Below are 20,000 nucleotides of genomic sequence, written 5' to 3' on the forward strand. Positions count from 1 at the left end.
TTTTGCATCATTTGTTGCAAAAGGACAGCCAGCTACAGACAACAAAAGCAGGCAATTTTGGTATATGGGGAAAATCACTCGTGGGGAAGGGTGCCCTGAACAGGACCGGGACAGTATAGTAAAATGAACAAATTAAAGAGCTAAGGGCCCATTCACATGATATTGATTTCTGTGTGCTACGACGCAGGATCACAGCATGCTAGAAGCACAGGATAATATTTACAGTCGCATCAGTGTGATTAATTTATGCTTGCTGCATTCTATTAGAGCGCACTGTGTTGCATTTTTGCTTGCTGCGTTCTAATAGAGCGTACTTTGTTTTATATTTGCTTGCTGTGATCCACTGGAGCGCACAGTGTTGCAAATTTGCTTGCTGCATTCCATTGGAGCGCACTGTGTTGCATTTTTGCTTGCTGCATTCCATTGGACCGCACTGTGTAGCATTTTTGCTTGCTGTGTTCCACTGGAGCGCAATTTGTTGCATTTTTGCTTGCTGCGTTCCACTGGAGCGCAATTTGTTGCATTTTTGCTTGCTGCGTTCCACTGGAGCGCACTGTGTTGCAAATTTGCTTGCTGCGTTCCATTGTAGCGCACTGTGTCGAACTTATGCTTACTGCGTTCCATTGGAGCGCACGGTGTTGCATGTATGCTTGCTGCGATCCATTGGAGCGCACTGTGTTGCAAATTTGCTTGCGGCATTCCATTGGAGCGCACGGTGTGGCATTTTTGCTTGCTGCATCTTTTCGTAAAAATATGCAGGTGAAATTATAGCCAATGCCAACTCATGGAAAAGGAACTATGCATTTTAATCAGTGCATTTTTCAAATCATATGTTGATATTTCCGATGTGCCTGCAGGAAGAAAAACGCATGTAAACAGCATCTTGCAATGCAATATACATTTTAGAGTAACGCATTAAAAATGCACTTTAAAAAAACGCATTATGCGCTTTGTGGAAAAGGTGTGTGTGTTTTCTAACTCAAATGGGTTAAACGGGCCCATATTCAGTAAAACGGGCAAACACCAAAGTCCTAAGGGCCCATTCGCACCACGAAGCAACGCACTTTGACACTGGCATTTTTGTGTGTTTAGGTGTAAAGTGTTAGGCGGCTCTTACATTTTGATTGGGATTAGAATGCACCACAAGGTCCTGTTTTGTCCTGTTCAGCTTTAAAAGCAGACAAAATCAGTATTAGGATTTTTCTGAGATAGAAGTTTGAATCTGATTAGTGATAAGAAATTCCGGCAGTGTTCTCCAAGGGACCCTGTGAGGTGCTCTTGCTGCAGTGGATTACAAGCAACTCACATGAAAGCGCACCTCTGGGCAAAACGTTTAATTTTGGCTTTGAATAGAGTAGGAAAGGGATGGACCCTCTGTCAATTTTTTTTTTTTCCCTATTAGTGTCCCTATTGGTTGGAGGTTGACCACTCTAGTTGAACTCTTGACCATGGCCACCAAAAAAGAAAAAGATGGGGAAATCAAGAATTTTGAGTTTTCCCCAGAACAAGAGGCAATAGGGAATGTTCAGATGGGTTTTCCCCAGAACAAGAGGCAATAGGGAATCTTCAGATGGGTTTTCCCCAGAACAAGAGGCAATAGGGAATCTTCAGATGGGTTTTCCCCAGAACAAGAGGCAATAGGGAATCTTCAGATGGGAACACCTGTCCAAAGCTGGATATCAACTAGTTGACTTCTGAATGAAAATTTGTACGAAAATGATCCAAAAATTTGTACAAAAATTTTGTACAAAAATTCTCAGTACGTTTGATGGCTTGGCAAACATTCACATTTAGTTGCCCCAAATTTTCTCATCACTGCGGTCAAAAACGAATTTCGCTTTGACCCCAAGGATTAGAAAATGATACGAACATTCCTAAAAACGAAAGACTGCTTAGGAAATTCTACCAGTGTATAGCAGCTTAGAGAAGGCATTCCTCTGACTTTGGGAGAATTTCTTTAACTGCCTGTTGCGTCCGTGAGAAAGAAAGTGAAAGGAAATTTCCCCCATAGACCGCAAAAAAGAACCTGGTCAGGGGTTTTCACCCTTCCTACTCTACCCGGAACTATAGAAAAATGTTTTGTCTATACATAGACTTTGAAGTCAACTCTCACTTAGGTAAAGTGTTGGAAACCCTAATGCTCCGCCCAAAAACGTTCTTTAAAAATTATAATGTATAAAAATGTAAAAAGTTTTAAGAAAAAGTTTTCTAGATTATCAAAACTTTATTTTGTTAGGGGGAGGTGTGAATGTTCACCCTTCTCCAGGGCCCCTGATGGGTTTATGGCTTTTGATGGCTCTTCAGCTGTCTGCATTGTCACTCGCTGTCACCAGGAGGAGGACATGTGTAATGATCAGATGCCAGCTGAAGGTGCTCTCCTCTGTCCAGCCAGTCACCAGCCTCATCATCAGCCTACTAGGCGGGTGGGGTGAGGGGGGCAAGCACGGTATCATAAGTGGTCATATATCTTTTCCGGGATAGTCATGCTTTAAAGGAGAACACAGGCCATTATTAAACAATGTGACCACGAGAAAGAAGAAGTAACTGCAGTGAGATCAAGGTGCTCATCATAACATGGGCAACATGGTGGCTTAGTGGTTAGCACTCGCAGCACTGGAGTCCCCGGTTGGAATTCTATCCAGGGCACTACCGGCATGGAGTTTGCATGTTCTCCCTGGGTTTCCCCTGGGTACTCCAGTTCCCTCTGACAACATCAAGATTGGCCCTAGTATGTGAGATAGATTGTAAGCTCCTTGAGGGCAGGAATTGATGTGAATGATCAGCTATATAAATACTTATAATAATATTTACTGCTCAGGAGAGAGACTACTGCTGCACTGTGTTTTGTGTATAGTTCAATCAAAAAGGGCGCCTCAACTATACATAGAATTCTGAAGTTGGGTGACCCCCCCATCCCTCGTTGGGTGACCATCATCTCTCCAGTTTTGTGGAACGCTGCCGACTCCAAGCCATTTGGCCCAATTAAAGACCTCTTCTCTATTGTTGAAGGATCTGGAACCCACCTCCTAACGGCATTGTGTATCATGGCTGAGAACGTATAGAAGGAGAACCTCAACAAAAGCAATTTTTAATTAGGTTGGTCGTTCTATCCTTGGCCGTTGTCACATCACGGCAAAACGCGCCTTTAAATATCACGTGAAGCTCATCGCCCCAAAAAGGGGCAGGGGCCTCTTTTGGGCGACAAACACGCATGAAGGCAGCCCATTGAAGTGAATGGGCTACCCCTATGCGTGACACGTGCAATCGTGTGAACATTTCCCACACAAAATCGTGAAAATGGAATGCGAGTTCCTGCTACGCGAAGTGGGAATGAGGGCCTTAGGAACTCTAAAGGCTGCATTCACATTATAGCATTTATAGGCGCACCGGCACGCCACATGCATAAGGCAGCCCCATTCATTTTAATGAACTGTCCAACGGGTGGCATACTTGGCAAAGCAGCTCATGCACCTTTTTGAGCTTCTAGTGGTTTTTATGCGGGTATTTTTTTCAAACATAAAATAAAATGTGTCTTCCCGAGCTTGGGGCGTCATTAACAATGGCGCAAGCGCGTCATGCGTTTTTCCTACCATTTTGTGCACATTCATAAAACGCTATAGTGTGAATGCAGCCCAACAGTATTACGTCCTGGTTGGTGGTCACTTCCTGTTGAGTCTACACGTACAGGAAGAAGGGAAATTCTATCCAATGGGGTCACAACAGTAAGGTGAAGACCCCTCATCACTCTTCTGAATGGAAGGTTTTGCTGTTTGTGTAGGTTGAGATTTCCCCTCATTTCCTGTCCTGGTGATAAGAGACAGGAAGTGAGGGGAAAAGCTTCCTAATGGGATAATGGATAAAAAAAAAACCCGACAGCTGTTTATATCTTTCCCCACTCAATGCAAGAAAAAAGCAGAATTTGGACTTAAAGTAGATGTAAATGCGGTCACTAAAATCTGAAATAATCCCAGATGATCTGCTATGACGATCCCTGTTCAGACACTTCCTGTTATAGGGTGACCACACTTTGTCCCTTGCTCTCCTGGGTTGTCACGCGGCCCCGTGATGGAAACTACAAGCGTGTGTTTCAATACATATTATGCAAAGATGGTCATTGTTCAGATACTTCCAGTTACGGGGTAACAACGCTCTGCCCATGACTACCAACTGCTCTCTTGCGTTGTCGCTCTCTCTGTCACGCGGGTTTCTTATGAAGACTAGAAGTGGCCGCCATCAGAAAATGCTATGCAGCCATCACTGCAGTGCCCAAAAAACACAAAAGTTGCAGCAAAGAGGCTGCAGGAGATCAGCAGCACCAAGATTGTTTAAAATACACAGGGCTTTAGCAAATTAAATATTCAGTTTGGGTTTACATCTAATTTCGAAGCCAGCTAGGGCTGCAAGGTGGGGGATGGATGTGAAAGCTTTGACTGCTACAAGAGCTTGAGTTTCGGTCACATCCCATTTTCAGTGCGTTAGGATGCCTTGGTAGTCCATTCATTTCAATGGGCTGCCTTTAGCAAAATTAACCCCTGGAAATGAAGCATATGGACCCCTAAGGCTTCTAACGGTGGCCCTACATACTACAATTTTATTATCCAATTGATGTGCAAATTGATCATCGCATCCGCAAATTAAATAATAAATACCTAAATAAATAACTTCCCTTCTGATCAATTTTCTGATCAGATACAATCAAACGAATGATTCACCAGGTCAGAACACGATCAATTGCATTGTAATGATTGGAGCACATGGATACAATCGTACTTTTGATCAGATCGGTGATCAATCAATAAGTTATAATCACAATTAATCGTATCTCAGCCATCAATCGAAATCCACTCCCCAACCCCAACCCCCCCGTGTGTGTCATATCAAGCAAGTGGGTTGTTAGCTATAGATTGATTATGTTTTAAGAGAACAATCGAAAAATAAATAATTTTTCCAAGTATGGCCACCATTAGACCATGGACAATCCAACAACTGGTCCACTTAGCTCCTCCAACAGCTGTGGTCTCCAAACTTTGGTCCTTTCCTTGCTTTTATCCCGCCCCTTGGGGCAATATTTCCTCCTCTGACACAAATGATGCGGCATAATTCCTCTCACCGACACCAATGAAGGGGCGCAATTCTTCCCAGTGACACCAATGATGGGGCATAATTCCTCCCACTGATACCCAACAATGGGGCACAATTCCTCTCACTGACACCAACAATAGGGCACAATTCCTCTCACTGACACCAACAATAGGGCACAATTCCTCTCACTGACACCAACGATGGGGCCCAATTCCTCTCACTGACACCAACGATGGGGCCCAATTCCTCTCACTGACACCAACGATGGGGCCCAATTCCTCTCACTGACACCAACGATGGGGCCCAATTCCTCTCACTGACACCAACGATGGGGCCCAATTCCTCTCACTGACACCAACGATGGTGCACGATTCTTCACACCAAATGACACCAACGATGGGGCCCAATTCCTCTTACTGACACCAAATTTCGGGCACCGTTTGCCATCACTGATGCCGGGATATTCTCTACTTCCAATGGCCACAATCCAGCCCTCCTAAAGTCTGAAGGACAGTAAACAGGCCCTTTGTTTAGAAAGTTTGGAGACCCCTGTCCTCCGAACCAGCAAGATATCCTTAGACCGCTGCTCTATCGCTATTGAGGCTAAAGTTGAGCTAAGTTCCCTAAGAACTCGTGGGTGTAAGCCATCTGGACCTGCTGATTTGTATTTATTAAAAAGGAGAAGTTCACCTTTTAACAAAAAATAATAAATGCCCCTTCAAATTTTCTCGGAACTGCAGTTGAAATTGAATGCCTAAGTTCCCCAAGAACTCATGGGTGTAAAGACCTGGTTATATGCACATGTTAAAGCGAAACTACACCCTCCAATAACTTACAGCCAAGGTGGCTTCCATCTTGTGTTTCTCTGCTCTCTTTTGCACCTGGTTCCATTACGAGCAAGGGAGCAGAAGATTAATTAGGATGGCTTGCACCCATGAGTTCTTAGGGAGCTTAGGCGTTCAAGTTCAACTGCAGTTCCGAGAGAATTTGAAGGGACAGAACTGAAAATTTTTCTCAAACTAATTTATATCTATTCATTTGCCGCTCCCTTGCTAGCAATGGATCTAGGTGCAAAAGAGAGGAAAAGAAACACAAGATGGAAGCCTCTTTAGCTCCAAGTTATTGGAAGGTTTAGATCTGCTTTAATGAATGCAAATCGCCAGGTCCAGATGGCTTACACCCACGAGTTCTTAGGGAACTTAGTTCAATTTCAACTGTAGTACTGAGAAATTAAAAATTTGAGAAAAATTTTCAAGTCTGCCCCTTCAAATTCTCTCGGAACTGCAGTTGAAGTTGAATGCCTAAGCTCCCTAAGAACTCCTAGGGTGCAAGGCATCTGGACCTGGTTTGCCACTGCAGTTGAAATTGAAAGCCACCAAAACGATTAGAAAATCGAACAAACATTCTTGTAAACTAAAAATGTCAAAACACAAAATCTACTATGGTAGACCGGCTCAAGAATCACATGACCACCATTAGGAAGATTTCGTTATCAAACCCCCTTCCTTGCTTATCTTTATAATGGAGGGGAAACGGCCCCCCACTCTGAGCCTGGAGGTCATCTAATGCAAACAGCTTAAGGGCCACTTGCTGTCCTGATAGTGTGTACAATGACCAGCTCTACAGATGAGGACTGATAAGGACAGGGACACCACAACGTGAGGACTGATAAGGCCGCCGACACCGCCGCTGGACAGATGTGTGAAGGCAGTGATCAGTCACAGAGCCATTGGAAGGTGGCTTTGGGGTAGGACCACATTACAAGACGCACGTTTGTTGACATGCATCCCCCCCGTGTGATGGGCCCCACCCTGGGAGTTCTGATCTGTGCACTGGACCCACACGAATCGGGATACGCGTGAAGGTCTGTGTAAAGGCCTGGTTCACACCTATGCGTTTTTTTGGAGCTTTTTTTTTCCCCAGAAACGCACTACTGTCTATTTAACATGGTTTCCTAAGGGACACGTTCACATATATGCTTTTTCCAGTCGCTGCGTTTTTTTGGAAAGGGTCAGGGACTTTTTTTTTTTTTTTAATGCAAAATGGTGCTTATTTCGCTTTTTTGGTTCAATAGACTTCAATGAAGAAACTGCAGAAAAGCATGTAGTGCACTTTTGCTGCGATTCTGCCACGATTTTACTGCAATTTTGCCCTTTTTAATCTGCCAAACAACAAATTGGCCAAAAAAAAAAAAAAAGCTGAAAAAAAAAACGCAAATCAAGGCAAAATCGCAAAGCTAAATGCACTGTAGAACGCACCAATCGCAAACTACATGTGAACCGAGACGTATTGCCGGCCACCTGTCGTTGATTGGATGTCTGCCGTTTCTGCAGTGCTTCTTGCATTTTTTTGTGCATTTTTTTTATGCGATTTTTGCACTTTTTAAGCGTTTTTGCCTTTTTTAAAATTCTTTTTATCCATTTTATTTTTTTAGGCCAATTTGTTGTTGGGCAGATTACAAAAAAAAACGAAAAATCACGACAAAATCATGGCAAAAAACGCACTACATACTTGTCTGCAGCTTCTCCACTGAAGTCCATTGAACCAAAAACGCATCTGTTTTGCTTTAAGAAAAAAAAAAAAATAAAGTCCCCTGGTTCACACTGATGCAATGCAGGAAACGCTCCGCGTTTCCCCGCATCGCATCCCAACTGCACAGCATTTGCACAGCGTCCATCCGATGTGCTGCGGGTAATGTTAGATCAACGACACCCCTGAAACAGATTTCCAGAATCGCATCGGTGTTCACACCCATGCAATGCGATTCTGGTGCAAAAAAAAAAAAGGGTCCATCACCATCTTGGTGCAGATGCGATGCGATTTGAGCTCAACCACACAGCATGCGACATCCACAGGAATGCTGTGCGAATCACATGCTGTGTTTGCGTACGCACCAGTGTGAACCCAGAGCCCTATCCAAAAAAACGCAGCGGCTGAAAAAAAAAACGCATTGATGTGAACGTGTCCCATAGGAAACCATGTTAACTGGACTGTAGTGTGTTTCTGAAACAACAAAAAACACACAAACAAAAAACAACACATTAGTGTGAACCAGGCCTAAGCCCTGATGCGGGAAACGCACAAGATTGGTTGCAACACACTGCAAAGCAATTGCACAGCGTCTGGGCTGGATCACAGCACAAAGACGCACTCCAGACCTGTTTGCAGCAATGCAGTATGTTCTACTTTATTTTCAGGAACTGCAAGCACTGGTGTGAACGATGCCATTGGAAACCACATAACCTACTTTCCATGCGTTTTTGATGCAGAAAAAAAACACACTGGACTGCATGTGGTGTGAACCGGCCCTCAATGTTAGATTAACGACACCCCAAAACAGATCGCAAAATGCAGTGCGATTGCCAGAATTGCATTGCATGGGTTTGAACACCCATGCATTGCGATTCAGGTGCAGGGGGGGGGTCCTGCACCATTTTTGGTGCGGATGCGATTAGAGCCACATAAAATGTAAGTCTCAAATCGCACCGCACAGACATGACATGTGACATGCACATGCGGTCTCTGCGTCGCACAAGTGTGAACCCAGGCTTTAGACGTTTTGCGACGCGTTTCGCTTTCTTTTTTTTTCTTAACACACATTTTTTAATGTGTTTTTGGGATGTGTTAATGTTGCTGGGGGGGGGGTGTCTTTTGTCATGCAGGAAAAACGCACTAAAAAAAAAGCACGTACATGCATTTTTGATTTCATTTCATTGAAGTCTATTGAGCCAAACATGCATTGTGTTGCATGTAAAAAAAAAAAAAAAAAAAAAAAAATTTTTTTTTTAAAATCCCTGCACCTTTCCAAAAAAAAAAAAAAAAAACGCACCGGTGGAATCTGCATAGATGTGAACTTAACCCAACAAATGGAATGTAGTGCGTTTTTGCAAATCTGAACGCACTGCAAAACGCATAGGTGATAACCTAGCTGTAGGGTAGGCGACTGAAGGACATACGGAGGGGTCCAACTGTATAAAGGAGCCCTAACACGCATTCAGAATTTGTTTTTTTCTCTTGCCAATTTCTTGTAAGCGCTGCAGAGCATTGAGAGGCTGGCTCACAGTCACACGAATACTGGCACCTGTGCGTTTCTTGGCTGTGTCCACAAATGTCTGACACAGATCAGCCCCCTGCTGCAGCCTCTCAAATTACAATGTACAGTCTGAGTGATCGCTAGGGGAAGGGGGGAGACTGAGGAATTGCTTCCTTCTGCCTGCAGCATCGTGATAACATTATTTACTAGGTACAAATCACTGGACAGGAGCTCAAAGGACGGTTTATACTGCAACACGTCAGGAATTTGTTTTTCCTGCAGAGCAGACCTGCGTTAGGAGCGCCGTACAGTCCTGGATCTACGACGGATTGTTGGCGATTGGATACAATGCAACACACGACTTCCTCTGTTCACAAAGTCATTCTCCTTCCAGGAGCGGAAACCTTGACTGTACATTGTGGGAGCGACTATTGTGTGCGGAGCAGGGGTCGGGCCCCGCATTGTCTGCCTGTGTCAGGCTGCAGATCTCTGATGGAGGAAAGTCGTGATGTTGGTGCTCTCTGTTCTGCGATCCGCATACTGCGCCCAACCCATCTCTGATCTTCTTCTTCTGTATGTATGGACTCTGCACAGTACTACTTCTCTTGTCCTGTATGTTGGGTGTAATTCTCAGTATCTGTTCTTATTCTGTATGTATGGACTCTGCACAGTACTACTTCTCTTGTCCTGTATGCCGGGTGTAATTCTCAGTATCTGTTCTTATTCTGTATGTACGGACTCTGCACAGTACTACTTCTCTTGTCCTGTATGCCGGGTGTAATTCTCTGTATCTGTTCTTATTCTGTATGTATGGACTCTGCACAGTACTACTTCTCTTGTCCTGTATGTCGGGTGTAATTCTCAGTATCTGTTCTTATTCTGTATGTATGGACACTGCACAGTACTACTTCTCTTGTCTTGTATGCCGGGTGTAATTCTCTGTATCTGTTCTTATTCTGTATGTATGGACTCTGCACAGTACTACTTCTCTTGTCCTGTATGTCGGGTGTAATTCTCGGTACCTGTTCTTATTCTGTATGTACGGACTCTGCACAGTACTACTTCTCTTGTCCTTTATGTCGGGTGTAATTCTCGGTATCTGTTCTTATTCTGTATGTACGGACTCTGCACAGTACTACTTCTCTTGTCCTGTATGTCGGGTGTAATTCTCAGTATCTGTTCTTATTCTGTATGTATGGACTCTGCACAGTACTACTTCTCTTGTCCTGTATGTTGGGTGTAATTCTCGGTATCTGTTCTTATTCTGTATGTACGGACTCTGCACAGTACTACTTCTCTTGTCCTGTATGTCGGGTGTAATTCTCGGTACCTGATCTTATTCTGTATGTACGGACTCTGCACAGTACTACTTCTCTTGTCCTGTATGTCGGGTGTAATTCTCGGTACCTGTTCTTATTCTGTATGTATGGACTCTGCACAGTACTACTTCTCTTGTCCTTTATGTCGGGTGTAATTCTCGGTATCTGTTCTTATTCTGTATGTACGGACTCTGCACAGTACTACTTCTCTTGTCCTGTATGTTGGGTGTAATTCTCAGTATCTGTTCTTATTCTGTATGTATGGACTCTGCACAGTACAACTTCTCTTGTCCTGTATGCCGGGTGTAATTCTCAGTATCTGTTCTTATTCTGTATGTATGGACTCTGCACAGTACTACTTCTCTTGTCCTGTATGTTGGGTGTAATTCTCAGTATCTGTTCTTATTCTGTATGTATGGACTCTGCACAGTACAACTTCTCTTGTCCTGTATGTTGGGTGTAATTCTCAGTATCTGTTCTTATTCTGTATGTATGGACTCTGCACAGTACTACTTCTCTTGTCCTGTATGTTGGGTGTAATTCTCAGTATCTGTTCTTATTCTGTATGTATGGACTCTGCACAGTACCACTTCTCTTGTCCTGTATGTTGGGTGTATTTCTCGGTATCTGTTCTTATTCTCTATGTATGGACTCTGCACAGTACTACTTCTCTTGGCTTACATGATAGCTCTACTGACAGCTGAATAATATCCATGGGGGGGCAGCTCATGGCCTGAATTGAGGACCGGGTGTCGGCAATAAAAGGACGGAGACCGGGGCGGCCACAAAGAGAGCAGTGTGTATTAATGGTCAGAAGCTGATTCATGTTCTGGATAAGGGAAAGTGGAGGGTGGTAAGGGAGGGGAGAAGAGGGAGGGGGGCGGTAATGGAGGGGAGGGGGCGGTAATGGAGGGGGGGTGGCAATGGAGGAGGGGAGGGGGGGGGGTCTCTTGCTCAGCTGTTGTGGAGCTGGCGGTGTGATGGATGCAGAGAGGCACATGTGGAAGAGAACGTAATGTTCTGGTCGGGAAATAATCCACCAGAGCTTCGGATTGATGTAATTGGGCCAGACGGCGAGAGGGGAGAAACGGAGAGATGAAAGAAAAAAAAAAAAAATCTCAAATATTAATATTGTAGTCTGAGCCGCCACACTGCCCCGGTGCCACGCTCTCTCTCTCTCTGTATCGCTCAGGGTACGGCGATATGTCCGCCAAACCAACATCTACTGATCTGCTAACCCTTTCATGTCTACAAAGGTTTCCTTTTGGGGCTCATTCACACTAGCAGTTGGAAGGTGGTAAAACTTGGCTGCTGAGCTGCGCTTTTACTGCCCCATAGCAGCTGGGGGGTATACACATGCCACAGGTGCAATGCTTTGCCACGGCAGGAATTATACCCCCCTGCTGCTTTTGGCGGCCGATACCACCCACCAAACATGTCCTATTCAAGTGAATGGTGCTGCCCTGCAATGAGGTTGGGGCACACTAGTGAGGGCTTTAGAGAACTCCTCCTCAACACCTTTCAAATTCTCTCTGAAGAGCGATCCACGCTAGTTTGAATGGGCCCTTACTGAAAAATTCCTCCTGGGTTTGCAAGGGCTCATTCACACTCGCGGCGGAGGATGCGGTAAAAATAGACAGCTGAGCCATGACTTATGGCCCCTGAAGCCCAGCACAGTGGTTGGAGGGGGTTGTACAGCAAAAATGGTATCCCCCGTCGTACTCGGTGGGCAGTACCGCCACCAAACACAACCCATTTAAGTAAATAGGGTCCTGTCACAATTAACTTGCAACCATGGTTGCAGTGCGGTGGGGGGGGGGGGGCATAACAACCCTCTTCCACCTCCCCCCCTCTGGTGGCCCTTTAATGCTGGGACGCAGGGCAGACTTTAGGATCCTGTGATCATTATAATTAGCCATCACAGTGGTCAACATAAATCGGGAGTCCAACCTGCCAGCACCAAATTGCAGAGACCAAGAGCTGTCCATGACAGCTCAGTCACTTTGTAGGGTGCATGCCACCATTAACATATATGGGCATTAAGGCCCACCCTCCCTGCCGCCACACATACAGGTTATGTTGTCAGCGACATGTTAAAGCGGGGTTCCACCCAAATTTTGAACAATATCTGTATGTATTCTCTTCCTTGCCTAGATGCTGACATGCCGTTTAAAAAAATTTAAAATCGCCGTAATTACCTTTTATTTTTCTATTCTTCTTTGCACTTCCTGGTTCTCCTCCCGTGGGAGTAGGCGTGTTTCTAGCCTCTCCCAGACTCCTGGGAGCTAGTCTCAGGCTTCCCAGGATACCACTGAGCATGTGCGGGAACGAGCGGTGAATGCTGGGAGCACAGCATTCACCGCATCCAGGAAATAAATGCTTGTGGGCTTCAAATGCCCACAATGAAGATGGAAACCACCTGCAGTGAAGAATATAAGTTATTCTTTCCAACGAAATCTGACACAGGCGGACATATTACACACAATATGGGAGTATGTAATGCTGAGAAGAAAAGTTTGTGAATGAACTCAAAAAAAAAAAAAAAGATAGATAGGTGGACCCCCGCTTTAAATCTTCTCCCAGGGCTACTCTCACAAGCCCCTACTGTGGCCAATCTTCTTCCATATCGTTAATAGACAAGTTGGACACCAAACACAATTTAACAGCTTCAGATCCGGGCCATTGCCAAATGACGGCAACAGCGCGGATCTAAATTGCCGTCTAAATTGACGTCGTCCCGTGCACGAGCAGCCTGCGCGCAACCTGCAGGGCGCGCGCGGCGCGCTCGGTGATCAGCGAGTCTATGAGACTCGCCTGATCACAGATCAGAGTAAGGGGTTGGTCCCGACCCCTTACCACATGATCAGCTGTCAGCCAATGACAGCTGATCATGTGATGTAAACAGAGCCGGTAATCGGCTATTTTTCCTCCTCGCGCTGACAGCGTGAAGAGGAAAAAAAAACCCGATCACCGGCGGCCGTGATTGGGACATCAGTCCCGATCACGGCGCTATTACCACACAAAGCAATAGGCAGCAGTGCTGCCTACAAGTGCCCACCAGAGTCACCCATCAGTGCCCACAGTGCCATCAATCAGCGCCACCCATCAGTGCCCACAGTGCCACCCATCAGTGCCCACAGTGCCACCCATCAGTGCCCACAGTGCCACCCATCAGCACCCACATCAGTGCCACCTATCAGAGGCCATCAGTGTCACCTACCAGTGCCCATAAGTGCCAATCAGTGCCACCCATCAGTGCCCCCATCAGTGCCACCCTTCAGTGCCCCCCATCAGTGGTACCTATCAGTGCCCATCCGTGCCACCCATCCATGGCCATCAGTACCGCCTTATCTGTCCCCATCAGTACCGCCTTATCTGTCCCCATCAGTGCCGCCTTAACTGTGCCTATCAGTGCCGCCTTATCTGTGCCTATCCATGCCCATCAGTGCAGCCTATCAGTGCCCACCAGTGCCGCCTCATCAGCGCATATCAATGAAGGAGAAAAATTACCTGTTTGCAAAATTTTATAACAAACTATTAAACATGATTTTTTTTTTTTTCAAAAATTTCCATTTTTTTTGTTTGTTTAGCAAAAAATAAAAATCCCAGCTGTGATTAAATACCACCAAAAGAAAGCTCCATTTGTGGGAAAAAAATGATAAAAATTTCATTTGGGTACAGTGTTGTATGACCGCGCAATTGTCATTCAAAGTGTGACAGCGCTGAAAGCTCAAAATTGGTCTGGGCAGGAGGGGGGTTTAAGTGCCCAGTAAGCAAGTGGTTAAAGCATACTAGAAAAAAAAAATGTAAAACATCACCAAATATTTCTTCACAGAACGCTGTTGAGCAGTTACATTTTTTTATGACCGTCTTTTAAATTCAAGGCCCCTCTAGGTAAGCAAGATGTCCTATAATCAGATTGGAGATCACCATTTGGGGGCTGTTTCGGGATCCTCTTGGGTTGTAAACCACGTGACCCAAGCCTCATAAGCCGGTCTATCCACTGTGGATACATTCTAGTCTCTACTCTTATGTATCTTCAATTGTATGACTGGTATCTCCTTGTTACTGGTATGTTCATCAAAATAATACTAAGTAATGGTAAGAAAGATGTTCTATAACCAGATCGGAAACCACCATTTGGGGGATTGTCCAGGATCCACTTGGGTTGTAAACCACGTGACACAAGCACCATAAGCAGGTCTATTCACTGTGGATACATTCTAGTATATAGTCTTGTATCTTCAATGTATGACTGGTATCTCCTTGTTACTGGTATGTTGACCAAGATAATACTAAGTAATGGTACTGCAAAATATTTTTTCCTGACAGCTGCAGAGAAGCTTTGTAACAAATTTAAGCCACCTATGTCCACGACAACTGTATCTGATCTCCGCTATCTGTATGTATGTTTGATAATTTTGTAGTACTGTCAAACATAAAAATTACAAACGGGAAGAAAAAAACCCCACCAAGTTTTTTTTTGGACAGCTATAGACACAACAGGAAGTGAGAGCAAATCTCTCAAAGAGGGAAATCCCCTCTTGGACAGTTGTCAATATAAGTGCCCCCCATTGGAAGATTTGTGTAATGGTGTGGAGGATATTTTCTTGGCACACTTTGGACTCCTTAGTACCAATTGAGCATCATTTAAACACCACGGCCTACCTGAGTATTGTTGCGGACCATGTCCATCCCTTTAGGACTACAGTGTACTCATCTTCTGATGGCTCCTTCCAGCAGGATAACGCACCATGTCACAAAGCTCCAATCATCTCACCACTGGACAATGAGGTCACTGTACTCCAATGGTCTCCACAGTCATCAGATCTCAATCTAATAGAGCACCTTTGGGATGTGGTGGAACGGGAGATTTGCATCATGGATGTGCAGCCGACAAATCTGCAGCAACTGCATGATGCTATCATGTCACTATGGACCAAAATCTCTGAGGAATGTTTCCAACACCTTGTTGAATCTATGCCATGAAGCATTAAAGCGGTTCTGAAGGCAAAGGAGGGTCCAACCAACCGGGTACTAGGAAGGTTACTACCTAATAAAGTGGCCAGTGAGTGTATATTCCTCAAATTATCGAATGTACTGAGAATTTTGGAACAACCGTACCATAAATCTCCTAGTGTATGGCCAGCTTAAAGCCCAACTGTGGGAAACGTAAAAAATTATCCCTTGCAGTAGGGCTGGGACCACACTGCAAGGGTTGACTGCTTTTGTTTATTCTAGGGAAGATGAGAAGCACTTTTACTTACCTGCTCTCCCAGCAGATGGCGCTCCCCAATGCTACAGCGATGGACTGTCCATCGGCACCCATCATGTCTAGCACAGGGCTATAGACCCTACATTGGTCTTGACGATGTCAGGACCTTAGATTTGTGGATTGTGGGGGAAAAGATGCTGTGGGGACTGGGTCTAGCAGCATGGAGCAGCAGAGGATCAGGTAAGTAAATCTTTTTTTCCTCCGTGCTCTAGACCAGGGGTCTCCAAACTTTCTAAACAAAGAGCCAGTTTAATGTCCTTCAGACTTAAGGGGGGCCCAGACTGTGGCCATTGGGAGTAGAAAAGGTCCTGATGTCAGTGTGAAAACAATGTCTCAGTTTTGGTGTCAATGGGAGGAACTGTGCCCCATTGTTGGTGTCATTGGGAGGAACTGTGCCCCATTGTTGGTGTCATTGGGAGGCATTTTGCCCCTTCATTGGTGTCAGTGGGAGGAATTATGCCCCATTGTTCATATCACTGGATGAAATGGTGCCCCAAGGACATCTGGCCCCAAGGGCGCAGTTTGGAGACCACTGCTCTAGACTTAAACGAGTAATTGACACTTTGCAGTGGGTTCATTTTAAATTTCCTGGAGTTGGGCTTTAAGGCTCTGGATCTGAATCATTAGTAATTAATGGTTGAAAGAGCTCAGCAACATTTAAATGGGGCTCAATGGCTCTGGTAAAGTTTTACCCAGCAAAAGCAGGGTCCCCTGAGCTTGAAATACAGCAACAGAAAGACCAAGGAACTAAGAGTCCAAAAATCTATTACTACTGGTGTAAATTCATAACACAAAGACATAAAACCGTCAACGCTGTTTCATGTCTTCTAGTTGGTTGTTTTATGTCTTCTTGTTATGGATTAACGCCAGTATTAAAAAAGTGTCTAAGGCTTTCTATTCCAACAATAAAAAAAAACCTGACGGGTTCTACGCTTTCCTACAATGCCAAAAATAAAACAGTTTTGGCTTTAGATACTTAAAGTAAAGTTGCCTTTTAAAACTGTTCGCTGTGACGCTCGAATCATTTGTTAACAGACCATAAAAGTTGACACTGTTTTCACAGGTTTTCCCCAGAATGAGATGGTCAGAGCTGTTTTTTGGAGGCCAAAGGGCCTAGACCACCCACCGGAGTCTTCCTGAGATACCACCACCCTTCTGCTGAAGTTGTAGCACCTGTTCTCACCCAGAACCCTCCACTACCTCTCGTCTAAAACTCCCCTATCTACTCAACCATGAGCAAACACAGCCAAGATCAAATCACCCACGGTGAGGTACTTACATGCAACTTCTTCCTGAGATCTGTGACCATCATTTAACGAGAAGAACTTCCAAACAGGATTATCTGAAAGAGAGGGAAGTATAGAATCAGTCGTGCTCGGCGTCTCAAAGGACCTTCAGAAGAAAGATGGAAGCATGGTGAGATGTGCTCTAATTCCCGTGAAGGAGGCCGGTAAAGACAATCCCTGTGTTCTGGGGGCTGTGAAATAAACTTAAAACTGATGTGGTTTCACGTCATTAGACATGGGCCATGAGCCATTAGCGCACTCACACCAGTGTCAACATGAGAACAAATGGTATGAACAGAGCTCTCGGGGGCCTGTAGACTATCACAAGCACCGGAGCTGCATGTAAAGCTTAGGCTCCAGTTAAACCTGAACATTTTGCTATTCAACTTATTTCCTAAGAGGTCTCAGCCTACCTTCATTTTCACCTTAAGCTGTATGTCTGGGCAAAATAACTGGCAAAGATACAAAATGCATGGACATTTTCCATGGGTTTTATTTCACTATGCCCAAACATAAACTTTAACATTCACCTAGATCTTGTAAAAGTGGCAGCCACTGGCTATATCTTTACAATCATTGATACTCATAAAATTCCAAAAAGTATGACTCTTGGTCTTCAAAAAACACATTCCCATGTGCCTTGTTTCCAAGTGCTGCCCTCTGCAGTTCTCTCAAAGGAATACTGCATGATGTTGAATTGTATACAATACCTTTCCAAATGCATTGTGAAAAGTACTGCTGAATCTTTCAGCCCTGTAGGGTTGTCTTAATGCATAAGCACCCCTGCGCACCTCCCCGGGGGTCCCAGGTGCATGGGGGCCCCATGATCAGTACCAGAACAAGGGGTGAGGAGGGGGGGGAGCTGTGTTGGGGTAGGTGCACTGGCGATTTGGCTGCTTGTGCTGCTCCTCTTTGACAGGAGTAACTGCAACATCACTCCTGTCAGAAGTTAGCAGCTGCCGGCTTCTGTTGGAGAGAGGATTCAGCTTTCTCCTTCCTCCTGCAGGGAAGAAAGCCGGTGTCTTGTCAAATACAGTCCCCTATCATATAGTGTCCTCCCTGTACTGCGCAGGCGCAGTACGGAGGACAAACGAGACGCCGAAAGTCTCCGAAGTTTGACAGCTGATCATCAGCTGTACACGGCGCCTGCGCTTTTATTCTCACCCTATGTCCAGGATCATTCCCTACTATCCAAGTGGACATAGAGTGAGAATATATAGTTGCCGAGCGCAGCGAGGCCGTGCCCGAAGCGTGGCGAGCGAAGCGAGCCCGCGAGGGGCCCTCTTACACTGCCATCGCTAAGAACTGCCGAAGCGCCGTGTACAGCTGATGGTCAGCTGATCAACTTCGGACATTTTCGGCATCTCCTTCTGCTCCGTACTGCGCAAGCGCTGCGCCTGCGCAGTACGGAGCGGACACTATCTGATAGGAGGACACTATATGGCAGAACACCGGCACTGAGCCTGAGGACTCACCTTAGTTTCAGCACAGGAGAGGATGACTTAATTGTAGGTGGGAACAGCATTTGTGCTATGTGGGTACAAGGGGGAAGAGTGGGCACAACTCTGATGAGGGAACCTGATGTACGGGGACACTAGATGTATATGGGCACTGTGATGGGGACACCTGATGGATGGGGACAGCGTAATAGGGGAACCTGATGGATGGGGGACAATGTGATGGGAACACCTGATGGATGGGGGACAATGTGATGGGAACACCTGATGGACGGGGGGGAAATGTGATGGGAACACCTGATGGATGGGGGACAATGTGATGGGAACACCTGATGGACGGGGGGGCAATGTGATGGGAACACCTGATGGATGGGGGACAATGTGATGGGAACACCTGATGGATGGGGGGGCAATGTGATGGGAACACCTGATGGATGGGGGACAATGATACCTGATATATATGGGCACACCTGATGGATAAGGACACCATGATAGGGGAATCTAAGGTAAGGAGACACTCTAATAGGGGAACCTGATGTATTATATTAAGACACTGTAATGGGGACACCAGATGGATGGGGACACTGTGATAAGGACACCTGATGGATGGAGACAGTGTGACAGGGAAACCTGATGTATTAGGACACTGATGGGGACACCTGATGTATATGGGTACACCATGATAGGAGAACCTGAGGTAAGGAGACACTAATAGGGGAACCTGATGTATTAGGACACCATGATGGGGACACCTGATAGATGGGGACACCAGATGTATGGGGAGGCTGTGATGGGGACACCAGATGTATATGGGCACTGTGATGGGGGCACCTGACATAAAGAGACACTTTGATGGGGACACCAGATGTATTTAGGCACTGTGATGGGGACACCAGATGTAAGGAGAGACTGATGAGGACACCTGATGTAAGGGGAGACTGTGATGGGGACACCTGATGTATATGGGCACTGTGATGGGGACACCCAAAGGAAAGGGACACCGTGATAAGGGAACCTGAGGTAAGGGGATACTCTAATAGGGGAACCTGATTCGAACACTGTGATAGGAACACCTGATGTAAAGAGACACTGTGATGGGGACATCAGATGTAAGGGGAGACTGATGGGGACATCAGATGTAAGGGGAGACTGATGGGGACATCAGATGTAAGGGGAGACTGATGGGGACCCCTGATCTAAGGGGAGACCGAGAGGAGGACACCTGATGTATATGGGCACTGTGATGGGGACACCGTAATAAAGGAACCTGATGTATGGGGACATTGATGGGGACACCTGATGCAGGCTGGTAGGGGCCGCAGTGCACTATTTTACCTCAGGGCCCATGATGCTATTAAGATGGCACTGTAGCGGTGAATGAGGTTTACCTAATGCCGCGCACACGAGCGGACTTTCCGGCAGACTTGGTCCATCGGACAATTCGATCGTGTGTGGGCTCCAGCTGACTTTTTTCCCCCAAAAGTCCGACAAACCTAGAAAAAAAACATGTTTCAAATCTTTCCGACGGACTCGAGTCCGGTCGAAAAA

At 45.6% G+C, this 20,000-nt stretch overlaps 1 protein-coding gene across 7 annotated transcripts in view; it reads right to left on the reverse strand.

The window, feature by feature from the left end:
* Positions 1-20,000, reverse strand: part of MEF2D (myocyte enhancer factor 2D) — a 266,321-nt gene that overhangs the window by 156,367 nt on the left and 89,954 nt on the right. For all 7 annotated transcript variants that reach the window (XM_073610216.1, XM_073610214.1, XM_073610211.1 and 4 more), the window contains exon 2: positions 16,989-17,051. The gene's annotated coding sequence lies outside the window, so the exon portion shown is untranslated. The remainder of the gene's footprint in view (positions 1-16,988; positions 17,052-20,000) is intronic.

This window comes from Aquarana catesbeiana, linkage group LG13 (genome assembly GCF_042186555.1).
Source record: "Aquarana catesbeiana isolate 2022-GZ linkage group LG13, ASM4218655v1, whole genome shotgun sequence".
In the NCBI taxonomy this organism is placed as follows: domain Eukaryota; kingdom Metazoa; phylum Chordata; class Amphibia; order Anura; family Ranidae; genus Aquarana; species Aquarana catesbeiana.